At 41.0% G+C, this 12,350-nt stretch overlaps 1 pseudogene; it reads left to right on the forward strand.

Annotated features, from left to right (window-relative positions):
- The first annotated feature begins 11,457 nt into the window (after positions 1-11,457).
- LOC114905671 lies at positions 11,458-11,796 on the forward strand (annotated as a pseudogene).
- The last annotated feature ends 554 nt before the right edge of the window (positions 11,797-12,350 follow it).

Here is a 12,350-nt window from a genome sequence, read left to right on the forward strand (position 1 = left end):
GGGACAGTGAATAATTTTATTAGCTAAATAAACATTTTAGTCATCAGTGAAACTTTCCAGTAGCAAATCAGGTAGATTAGATTGTTAGGTCAAAAGAGAGCACACTGTAATAGCTGTCACCACTATGGAAAATTTCAAATAATGACTATTTTTTCTTTTTTAATCTTGACTGCTTTGGGGACCAAGTAGCAAGTCCACCCACAGCTATTGTCAGGCATATTTCTTTTTTCATCAGTAATGAGGAGCAATCATTCCCTTGCCTAAATTTATCATCTTAGAAAAAGATCTAGAGATTTCTGTTGCAATGTTGAATTCCTGGTGTTTTATTGCCTTCTTTTTGAAGTCTCACAGCTTCTAATCCATGCAGGACTTCTAATCTTAATATTAAAAGGGAATGTCTAGATTTTCTGAACCTAAATATTTTACTACATTGAATTTCCTTTCCTGTAAGATTTGATTGTTAGGATATATGTCTTAAAAATTCCAGTTTGCCCACCTTTTATGGTTATCAGTCAGTGTAGCTCATGAGAAGAGATGGTTATATCCATAAAGGACATTGTGCTCTTCTTGGCTCGTGGGTACCTTGAATTAAATATTCCCTGGTCTAAGGTCTGACCATACTTAGATGAAATTGTATTTAAGCTGAATGGACATAAACATTTTTATTTCCCCAGGCTAAGTGCTGTGATGCATAGCAACACTGTTGTAGGTTGGGTTTCCTGGGAAGCAGATCCTGAAATGGAGTTTAGTGGGCAAGACTTTTATGAAATAGTGCCCCTGGGATCAACACATTGCCACTCAATTTCTCCCTCTGTACAATTCTGCTTCCCTCCCCTCACTAGCACTCACATTTCATTAGCTTGCATAGTATTTAAAACAACATACCTACAATTACAAGTGGAATAAACAAACTTGAGAACAGAAACCCAACAGATCTTCTCTTAAGTATACAACTTATGCTTAAGATGGAAGCTGAGCTGCATGGGTGGACTGGAATGTGGGCATTCCATGTATCATGGGCTTTGATCATCCTGTTTTACAGAAGGAATGATATGGTCAGTTAGTCAGTTAATGGAAGACTTGTAAGGGGACTTCTACCTCCACTTCAGGCAAACTGTTATGTCTTCATGCTTGGATACAATATAAAACATGCATAATACAATTTTACGTGTCTTAAAACATTAGTAATTCAAGACACTAATGAAAGAAATTGAAGACACAAATAATGGAAAGATTATCTGTGTTCATGGAGTGGGAGAATTAATACTGTTAAAATGTCCATACTACCCAAAGCAATCTACAGATTCAGTATAATCCCTATCAAAATTCCAATGACGTTTTTCACAGAAACAGAACAAACAATCCTAAAATTTGTATGGAATCACAAAAGACCCCAAATAGCCAAAGCAATCTTGAAAAAGAAGAACAAAGCTGGAGGATCACATTTCCTGGTTTCAAGCTATATTACAAAGCTTTCATAATCAAAACAGTATGGCATTAGCATAAAAATAGGCACAGAAATCAATGGAACACAGAGCCCAGAAACAAACCCATGCATATGTGGTCAATTAATTTATGGAAAAGGAGGCAAGGATATACAATGGGGAAAGGACAGTTTCTTCAATAAATGGTGTTGGGAAACTTGGACAGCCACATGCAAAAGAATGAAACTGGACCACTATCTTATACCATACACAAAAATTAACTCAAAATGGATTAAAGACTTGAACGTAAGACCTGAAACCATAAAACTTCTGGAAAAAATCATGGGCAATAAGCTCCTTGACACTGGTCTTGGCAATGATTTTTTGGATCTGACTCTAAAAGCACAGGCCACAAATGCAAAACCAAACACTGGGACTACATCAAATTAGAAAGCTTCTGCACAGCAAAGGAAACCATTAACAAAATGAAAAGGCAACCTACGGAATGGGAGAATATTTTTGTACATCATATCCCTGATAAGACAATAATATCCAAAATATGTAAAGAACTCATACAACTCAATAGCAAAAAACCAAAAGAACAAAAAATAACAAGCAAAAAACAAGCACTCTGATTAGAAATGGGCAGAAGATCTAATTAAACATTTTTCCAAAGAAGACATACAGATGACCAACACATTCATGAAAAGATGCTGAACATCACAAATCATCAGGGAAATGCAAATCAAAACCACAAATGATATATCACCTCCCATCTGTCAGAATGTTAGAATGGCTATTACCGAGAAGACAAGAAATAACAAGTGTTGGCAAGGATGTAGAGAAAAGGAAACTTCTGTGCACTGTTGGTGGGAACGTAAATTGGTACAGCCACTATGGAAAACAGTACGGAAGTTCTTCAAAGAAAATTAGAAATAGAACAGTATGATCCAGCAGTTTCACTTTTGGGTATTTATGTGAAGAAAGTGAAACGCTAACTCAAAAAGATACATGCACCCCCATGTTCACTGTAGCACTATTTATAATAGCCAAGATATGGAAACAACCTAAGTGTCCATCATTGGATGAATGGATACAGAAAATGTCACACACACATGAATATTATTCAGCCATAAAAAAACGAAGGAAATCTTGCCGTTTGTTACAACACAGATAGACCTTGAGGGCATTATGCTAAGTGAAATAAATCAAACAGAGGAACACAAGTTCTGAATGATCTCACCTGTATGTGCAATCTAAAAACTAAAACCAAGCTTAATAGATAGAACAGATTGGTGGTTCTCAGACGCAGGGGCTGGAGGGGGCATGTGAGATGGGTGGAGTCCAATGGTATGAACTTCCACTTATAAAATAAGTAAGTCTTGGGGATGCAATGTACAGCATGGTGACTGCTGTTACTAATACTGTATTGCATATTTGAAAACTGGTGAAAGTAGATCTTAAAGTTCTCATCGCAAGGCAAAAAATTATGTAACTATGTGTGGTGATGGATGTTAACTAGATTTATTGTGTGGTAATACAAATGTTGCATCATTATGCTATAACATATTAGTTTCAGTGTACATGTCCATTATACCTCAATAAAAGATTAGTAATTCCTGTTTTGTTATTGTTGAGTTGGAATTCGTAGTCAAGTGGATTCTAGTATCTGAGGTGGTCATGGGGTAGAAGTAAAAAAGAGAAGGAGCAAGACACTTCATGGAGAAAAGCAGAATGGGGTAGGCTGATGACTGGGTTATGCCTCAAGTTTCACACTGAATTGGGCAATAAGGCAGAAATGAGCAGGCTCTTAGGGCTGGAAAGACCTTGGCGGGTATGGGGGAGGGTGTTGTGACTGGGGGTGTGTGAGTGGGGTAGTGGTTTGTGGTGGGGGTAGCTTTCATTTTTTTTTTTGTTAAGACTTTACTTTTTAAGAGCAGTTTCAGGTTCACAGTGAGAAATAAAATATTGCCTGCCATATCAGTAAACAAAGGATGTCACAGTCATCAGCGACCACACCACGGCCAATTGCAGCCAACGCCTACAGTGAGCGGGTGAGCCCTGAGGGAACTCAGGAAGGAAACAAAGAATACCTGCCATCTAGTAGCCATCAGACTGCAGCCACTCCCTACGGTGAGCCCTGAGGAAATGCAGGATGTGAAAACACAGGATACTGGCCCCAGATAGCTGAGATGCATATCAAAGGAATGATTTCAGTGAGCCCAGAATCTTGCATCTTCCCATATAAAGTGCTAAATTCCTTAATTTGAGATAATCTGGTTTTCTTTAATTAACAATAATCTTCTGATGTTCAGACTACCTGCCTTTTGTTGCAAAACTCCTGTATAACCTAGCTCCCCGCTCACCTCCTCGGAGCAGTTTTCTCAAGGTTACTTGAGATACTCCCTTGAATGCACTGCGCTGTTCAGGCAACGATGCTCGTCAGTGAGATGGGCGGGGAAGATGGCTCCATTAGATGGATGAGCACTCACTGTTTGTTTGTTTCCGTGAATTTTTTAAATTCGGAGAGAGGTACTTTCCACAGCTCTTTCCTTTAGAGCTTTCCTTTTCACTTAGTGCCCTCTTTGAGTCATCCCTTTTTCTAGCTGGCCAAGCTTCAAGTTATTAGCATAGTATTTCCTCTGTAGTTAGTAAAGGTATATTTTTGATGGGTTCATTTTATCCTCCTCTTTAGCAGAGTGAAGCAGTACACTCACCAGAGGCAAAATACCAAGGGTGCAAAGAGAAGGGGCAGGGGTGGGGTGAGGGGAAATGAGGCATGGTTAGGTAGATAAGGACGGGAATATTACTGGGTGCTCAACTACACACGCCAGGCATTGCATTTACTTTGCCTCATTTAACCTTCCCAAGAACCCTGCCATCTAAGTATTATCTCCATTTTACAAGAGGGAAATGAATCTAAGAGCATTTAAGCAACTTGTGTAGGTCACATAGGAAGCACCACGATCATCTGTCACAGATCCAACATTCTAACCCAGGTGGATCCGGCCTCCCACACATCCTCTTCCACTACAGCAGGATACCCTGGTTAAGAAGCCAAAGGCTGAGAGCTGGGTAACTCATGTATGTGGGGCTGAGCAACTGACAATGCCTTACTTAGAGGCACTGAAAGTCTAATGCTTTAAAAACGCCACTGAGGTTAAAGTGAACACATTTGCAGAACTGAATTTGCATGAAACTTCTGCAAATAAGGTTGAAAGACCAAGTACACGGGTATACACCACATTCAATACTCCTTTTTCTTAAATTATTTAAGGAACAAGATTGGGGGCTGGTGGTATAAATAAATACCCAGGCAAATAAGAGAAGGCAGCTTTCACCTTACGAAAGTTATTCAGTGCAGAATGATGTGTCATATTTTGAACACACATTAAGTGATATTGTAAAGGTTACTGGAAAAGGGGTGATGATGTCAAAGTCACTGTCAATGGCTCTCTTATTTCAAGGAACATATGACATAAAGTTTAAATAAAAAATAATTTTGACCTATGAAACTTGGAGTGAATGTAACTTACACCAACCGGTGTTACTCAAAGAATGGTCCCTGCACCATCACTAGCCCACAAACTGTTACAGGTCTGTGGTAAGCACAGGGATTGAGAAGAAGCATGTAGAAACTTCTTTAAAAATTTGACATTACTGTAACACTGTGTGATCGGTGCGCTTACATTTTGTATGCTTTTTAATACTTTCCTAATAATTTACTTTCATTGTAATTTATAAAGTTATTGGTCTGTGACAATAGCTTGAGAAGCACTGATCTATGTGACATGTGAACTACGATATTAATTAAGGTCTATCCTAGTGCATATTAAGCCATATGAAGATGCATGGCTCTGTCTCTGATTCTTTTATTCTTTTTTGATTTTATTCTTTAAAGAAAAATGAGTGCTGTTAGTTACATATTAAATCTTCTTTTGTTGACTGACTCAGTCTCAGATGTGATAATACAAAGTACAGGCATGCTGGTATACTACAGGCAAAGATGACGGGTAAATTGTTCTCTGTGGGAGGCCCAATGTATTTCAGAATAGAGAAATAACAGCTCAGTGCATATTCTAACAAATATAATCATGATAGCCTTAATTTAAAAAATATAACACTTGGATATTCTGACTCTTAAACAGCTCTTTGTTAAATGCCTCGAATGTGTTACTGTGTTTGCCTTGAGCTTTTAAAAGGAGTTTTATTTTTATCTTGAGTCTGCCTGGAATACATACTTCATATTTACTTCTCTAATTTCTTATATACCAGTGAAAGCTTTCAGTATTCATAAGTAAAGCCCTTTGCTGTTCAACTATAAACAGAATTTGGTGATTTCAAATGACTGTTTCAACCCATAGCCAAGTGGTCCCCAATGATGTTTAGAAATCTCAGAAGTTGTTCTAAAATATGTCTGTACCATTGACAGGCCTAGCATCAACCATTTCTCTTCCCATAAAATTCTGGAGCTCTCAGCTGCCATGCTGTTCTAGCAGCAAGTGGGCTCATCAAGGGCTGGGGCAGAGGAAGATGGCTCATCCAGAGGCCAATGGGTCACAGCAAGCTCTGTGGTTGCTGTTGTCCAGTTACGAAGATGCCCAGCAAGGTCACGGGTCAACCACTAGTTCTACCTCTGGGCCATTTTTTGGGGGGTGGGGTGGTGTATGCTGAATGGCTTGCAGGATCTCAATTCCCTGACCAGGAATTGAACCCATGCCACTGGCAGTGAAAGCCCTTAATCCTAACCGCTAGGCCACCAGGGAACTCCCTCTGGGCCACTTCTAAGGGACATGATGTCTCACTCTTTTGCTTAAGGCCTTCCTTTCTTTTATAAAGCTTTCCCCTTCTTGAGGGGTTTCTCCCAAACTGGTGGAAGGGTTGGATGGGGTCTCCTCAGCCTCCCATTTGTTATCATTGAAAGCAAGCACTTAGTTTCTTTGCACTTAAAGGGTCTTTCTTGCCCCAGAACCCAATGCAGGGCACTACCCAGAAGGGACAACCACCCCTTCTTAAATCCCTGCTCAGTGCTTGTCCTCTTCTGGTCTGAAGGGATCCCTTCCTCTGTAAACCTTCTATTAGTGCCTTTGATTTGTATGTTCTCTAACTAAAAATAATTTGGGGGCTTCCCTGGTGGCGCAGTGGTTGGGAGTCCGCCTGCCGATGCAGGGGACACGGGTTCATGCCCTGGTCCAGGAAGATCCCACATGCCGCGGAGCAGCTAGGCCCGTGAGCCATGGCCGCTGAGCCTGCACGTCCAGAGCCTGTGCTCCGCGATGGGAGAGGCCACAACAGTGAGAGGCCCACATACCACACACACACACAAAAAATAATAATTTGGTGTTCAATTGACATTGAATCGTTTTGATCGGTGATAACAGCATTATTTCAAAATAGATATATTTTTCCAAAAATAGTCCACTATTTATTGTTTCTTGTGAGTGATAACAGTATATTGTAATTTAATTTCATTTTGCATGGTGTATATTTTTATAGTACTCCTTTCTAATCAGCTTTATAGTCTCTATTAACATTTTAATGATGAAATCATGGTAAATTTACAGGATATGAACAAATTAACAAATACTGTGGTACTTGCAGTATTTTAGAAATAGCTATAACAGCTAAGAGTCAATGGACATATTTTTTAAAATCCTCTGGAAGGGAGCATATGAAATGTGATTATACATTGAACTCTGGTCAGACTTAGAGTAAAGGACACAACTGTACAGAAGACGCGTGTCAATCATGGGTCCTACTTTTAGCAGTCAGAGCACCCTGGTAAAACAGTTTCTGCCCTTCAGATTGTCATGTTTTATTTACAAGATCACAGTGTGGCATACTTAGCTGATATCGCTTCAGGGACTCTGGGATCTGAACACATGAAGACATAACACAAAGAAGTTTTCTTTTAACCAATGATCTTTGTACTCTCAGTAAGTTTGCCTGGTGTTCAAAGCCACTGTAATTTATATGGAATCTGTAAAACAAATCAACTCCCTAATTTAATTCAGCAGAGGAAAAATGTGTGTTTAACATGTAGTGATCCAAGTCAGCTTAGAACATTATCTTTGGAGAAAAGCTCACAGTCATATTTTTTTCCTCTCACACTGAAAGGTCCAGCATTTTAAAATCGAAATTCCTCAGTTTCCTTGAACAATCGTTACATATAGTATAAATAATTGATTTCAAGGATTTACAGAGCCAGTTAGACTACATATTCCATGAGTTCAACCAGTGTACATTATTCTAATATTTCACCGTCTTTCAAAAAATTCAACAATGATATGAAAATAAAGGGTTCTTTTTCCAGAATAGAAAATAACAAAGTTGTCACCAAAGTATTTTTTAGCTGAAGTAATTGATCACAGGGCGATTTTTTTTTTTATCTCGGCCCTTTCTAGGAGCTGTATTCTGTGATCATTCTTAAAAGCTTCTACCGTGAGCATTGTTACTTTAAATGGCCTGCTTGCTGTGTTTAGCTACAAGATGCTTGACAAAGAACAGTGCACACACTTGATAAACTCTTCATAAATTTATTATCAGGCAATATCTATTTGTCAGTCCTTAAGTCATTACTTTTGGCATCAAGCTAAGATTCAAACTGAAGGTGAACATAAAGCCTCTGCAATTATTTTAAATGACTAATATATATCATAAGGAGGGGCTAATGAGAGTCAATGAAATAACATTTGCTGGCAATATGATTGGTTGCTTTTATAAAACCAAGACGAAGTGGTTAAAATTTAAAGTTGATTAGGATCTGCTAAACCACAGGTGAGTGAGTGGTGCCAACTAAATCTAGATTAAAAACTACTGTCATTGAATTTTTCTAAATATCATTATAGAGTTTATACAAAATTTAATCAAGTTTCTCATTTGCAGTTACTATTAAAATTATATTCAAATAATATTCATTGACTACCCTTGTGCTAGGTACCACTGAGGATATGATCTAATGCTTAGCAAACAGAATTTTAAATACATGGTTGTGATCATATGTTTAGTAATCTAGGGAAGGGACCGAATTCCTATTAAAATTCAACTCCCATCAAGGTTAGATTTGGTGGTTTCAATAAATCACTTTACAGATTATTGAGCTAATGTGGTCACAAATCATATATCATCCACCTCCACTGGTCTCTGCCCTCTAGTATATTAAATATAATTGGGAAGACAAGATATAGACATGAAAAGTTAAATAATTGTCCTAGACAGTGATATAAGAGCTATCACAAGGAAATGCATGATTGAATGTCAAATGACGCCTCCCATCCCTGAACCAGTGACATTTATTGCTGTATACAGAAGAGATCAAGCCAAGAAGAGCTACAGAAGTTCAGAGGGGAGAGAGAGGAATGTGATCTGAAGTGCACAGAGACAGTTTCAAGAAGAAGGCAACGACTGGAGATGGCCCTTTAAGAGTAGGTGGACTTTGCAAAGATAAAGAGAAGGGCAAAATGTGTCCACTTAGCTCTATGGTTTGAACCTGGGTTCTCAATTCTATTTCTGCTTATTTTATCTTTGGATTATTCTGTCTACTCCTGTGGAAGACTCTGCCCACTGCTTAGCAAAACCCTCTTATTTCTGGGCTAGACTACCTTTCTCAGTCATGTGTGGCCATGTGGCTGATTTCTAGCCAATGAAATGAGTGGAAATGTATTAATCGTCTACTGTTGCATAACAAATTACCCTGAAACTGAGCTGCTTAAAACAACAGACATTTGTTATCTCATACTTCCTGAGGGTCAGGCATTCAGGAGTCTATTAACAAGGTGGTCTGGTTCACGGCCTCTTATGAGGCTGCAGTCAAGGTGTGGGCAGGGCTACAGTCATCGGAAGGCTTGCTTTGGGCTGGAGGATCCACTTGCAAGCTGGCTCACTCACATGGCTATTGGTGGGAGCTCTCTGGGCCCCTCAGTGGGATACTTGAATGTCCTCATCATATGGCAGCCAGCTTCCCTCAGAGTGAGTGATTCAAGATAGTAAAACTCAGTCTTGGAAGTCACACACTGTCATTTCTGCAATATCTTATTTGTTCCACAGGTCAATCCCATTCATTGTGGGAGGGGGCTCTGCATGATCATGAAGACCAGGAGGCAGAGGTTATCTTGAAGGCTGGCTACCAGAGGAAGTGCTCTCTACTACTCTCATGCTTCTTACAGAAAGAACTCCCACGTGCTGCTTTCCCCTGCCAGCTGGCTGAAATGAAACAACTCTCAGGGCCTCTTGGGACACACATGTTAAAGGTCGTAGGACCTCCATCAGCTTGGGTCCTGAATGACTACATGGAGAAGAGTACCCTGTTGACTCGTTTACCTGTCGAGCACTAGTTAGTGAGCAAGAAATCAAGTTCTGCTGCATTTGAGCCTTTGTACAGTTTCAGGTCTATTTGGTTCAGCAGTTAGTCCATCCCAAGCAGCGTACGTCCCATGCAGTGAATCATCACAGTGCCTTCTATTGAAGCAAAGTCAAGCACCACAGAATGTTGAGGGAGTGAGGGGACTGTCTCTATTACATCCCTTTGTCCTGTGGCGCTTTTTAAAAATTTAACAAGTATCAACTGAGTGCCTACCACATGTCAGGCCTTGTTCTAGGTGCAAGGAGCACAGCTATAACAAAACAAAGTCCTTGCTTCATGGGGCTCATATTCTAATGGACTATCTAGTGGAGGCCTCTTGATGAATGCACCAAACAAGTTTGCCAATGTTCCCATTCAGGGGGTTAAAAACTATAAAGGCATTTGCTGAATCTCCCGATTTGATGGGGGCCTGATAGATTAGTGTTTCCCCTAACTGTGCTGTAAGCCAGTGCTAAGGTTTCTCAAGCTTTTATGTGCACACGAATCACCTGGGGAATCTTGTTAAAATATAAAATCTGATGTAGTAGGCCAGGGGTGCCGCCTGACTGCATTTCTAACAAGCTCTCAGCTGATACTGATGGTCCCTGGGTCACACTTGGTGTGACAAGGTTCTAAGGAACACTAGTTACTGGATGTTAAAGATATCCTATGTAAAAAGGATTTCATGTTCAAGTAACTGAGACGATGCTGCCCTCGTTCCTGACTGCTTTCTAATTCCTGCTGCCAGTCCTGTCAGAAGCCTAACAGTACTTTCTACCTTGTGTTCTGTGAGATACTCCCCTATCTTTATATTTACCTCTTAAAATTTAAGCCAGTTTGAGAGAATTTCTGCAATATGTGGCCCTCAAAAAACCTCGAGTAAAGGCCAAGAGTTTCAGGTACAGGGAATGAAGGAGAAATGGAGCCATGCTGCAGAGATGGGGACAAAGCCAAAGCAATCAAGCTGCAAGAGGAACGTGAAGCAGATTTCCCAAGAGCCTGAAATATACACCCTCCTGCCCCTCCTAAGCCTCAGTTTCCTCACTGATTACATTCGATTCTCACAGCAAATCCTTTGGGATGACCTGCTGGGATTTCATAACACCGACAGTCTAGGCACATGGCCATCATATTTTCTTCTGTAAAATATTACCTGCAACCAGGGTTTGGGAGAATAAAGTGGGATCATGACCAAAAGCAATTAGCAATTTACTGGCACTCAACAAATGTTAGTTACTGGGAACCCAGCTATATTTGAGAAGAATTAAACGATTTTCCCCCCAGATAGAGGAGAACTGGCTTGTTGAAAACGGAAGAAAGATATCCCTGGAGAGTTAATGAAGGGCACTGATCAAGGGTGCGAGAGGGAGTGGGGATAAGGGAAGGAACAAGCGCATCCACAGCTCATCTGAATGCGAGTGTCTTGAACGCACTGGAACCGAGATGATTCTTGAAGGAATATCCCACTTCCACTAACTAGTAGTTTCTTACCAAGAAGAAACAGTTGAATTATTCTTAAAGCATACATGTTCACATTATTATATGATAAACTTTGTCGGTGGAACGGCCACCCGCGGTCTCCTGCGCAGATGGGCTCCGTGGCCTAGCGCCCTGGTCCCCGCCGCCCGTGATCGCACTCCCAGTCCCGCGAGGGGTCGTCGCCGAGGCTTCTCCCAGCCCACAGGCAAAAGCATGGCAGCTATGCCCTCCAGCGGCCCACTCGTGGCCACCCACGACTACTACCGGCGCCGCCTGGGCACCACTTCCAGTAACAGCTCCTGCGGAAGTGCCGAGTGCCCTGGGGAAGCCATCCCCCACCAGCCCGCTCTCCCCAAAGCCCACCCAGGACACCGGTGGGCTAGCTTCTTTTTCAGGAACTCCACTCTCCCGTTCATGGCCACAGTGTTTGAGTCCCCAGAGCACTCGGAATCTGCCCAGGCCTCCGCCAGCACGATCACCTATGACCTGGCTCGGGAAGCCGTGGGGAAGAAGCAGCAGCCTGGCAAAACCAACTGTAGGCCCCCGTCCTGAGTGGCCCCCAACAGCTGCCAGGCTTCCTTCCAAGGCACTAGGCTCATCAGAGCCCCCCCTTCCCTCCCGACACTAAGCGGGCTGCAGCCAGCGGAAGCAGTTGTTTTTTAATATTAAAACAGCAAGACACCAAAAAGGAAGTTGACAGGACCCCACTCCTTACTATCCAAGCCACACAAGAGCCTTCCTGACACCCCAAAACCCTGTGCCTTGCACCAAGTGGAAAATAAACTCCAAGGAGCCAGCAAAAAAAAAAAAAACAGTCAATCCTCTACAATTCAAATGTCCAGGTGAAGATTATAATCTTCACATATTAACTATTTTGTTTACGTATCTAGAAGAAACAGCTCAATTAATATAAAAACATGTTTAGTAAATATTATATAATAGTTTATCTGCTGTAGCTTAAACTCCCAAATATTCAGTTTCAGTTTTCAAGTATTAACTTTATTTTCCATGCTTGTGTATCTTTGTATCCCCAACTTCTCAGCAAAGAGAGAGAGAAGAAAAAGGACCTAAGGTGTTCTCCAGGACACATCCTTGGGGTGACAGTG

This window comes from Monodon monoceros, unplaced genomic scaffold (assembly GCF_005190385.1).
Source record: "Monodon monoceros isolate NGI ecotype Baffin Bay Population unplaced genomic scaffold, NGI_Narwhal_1 Super_Scaffold_22, whole genome shotgun sequence".
Lineage (NCBI taxonomy): Eukaryota > Metazoa > Chordata > Mammalia > Artiodactyla > Monodontidae > Monodon > Monodon monoceros.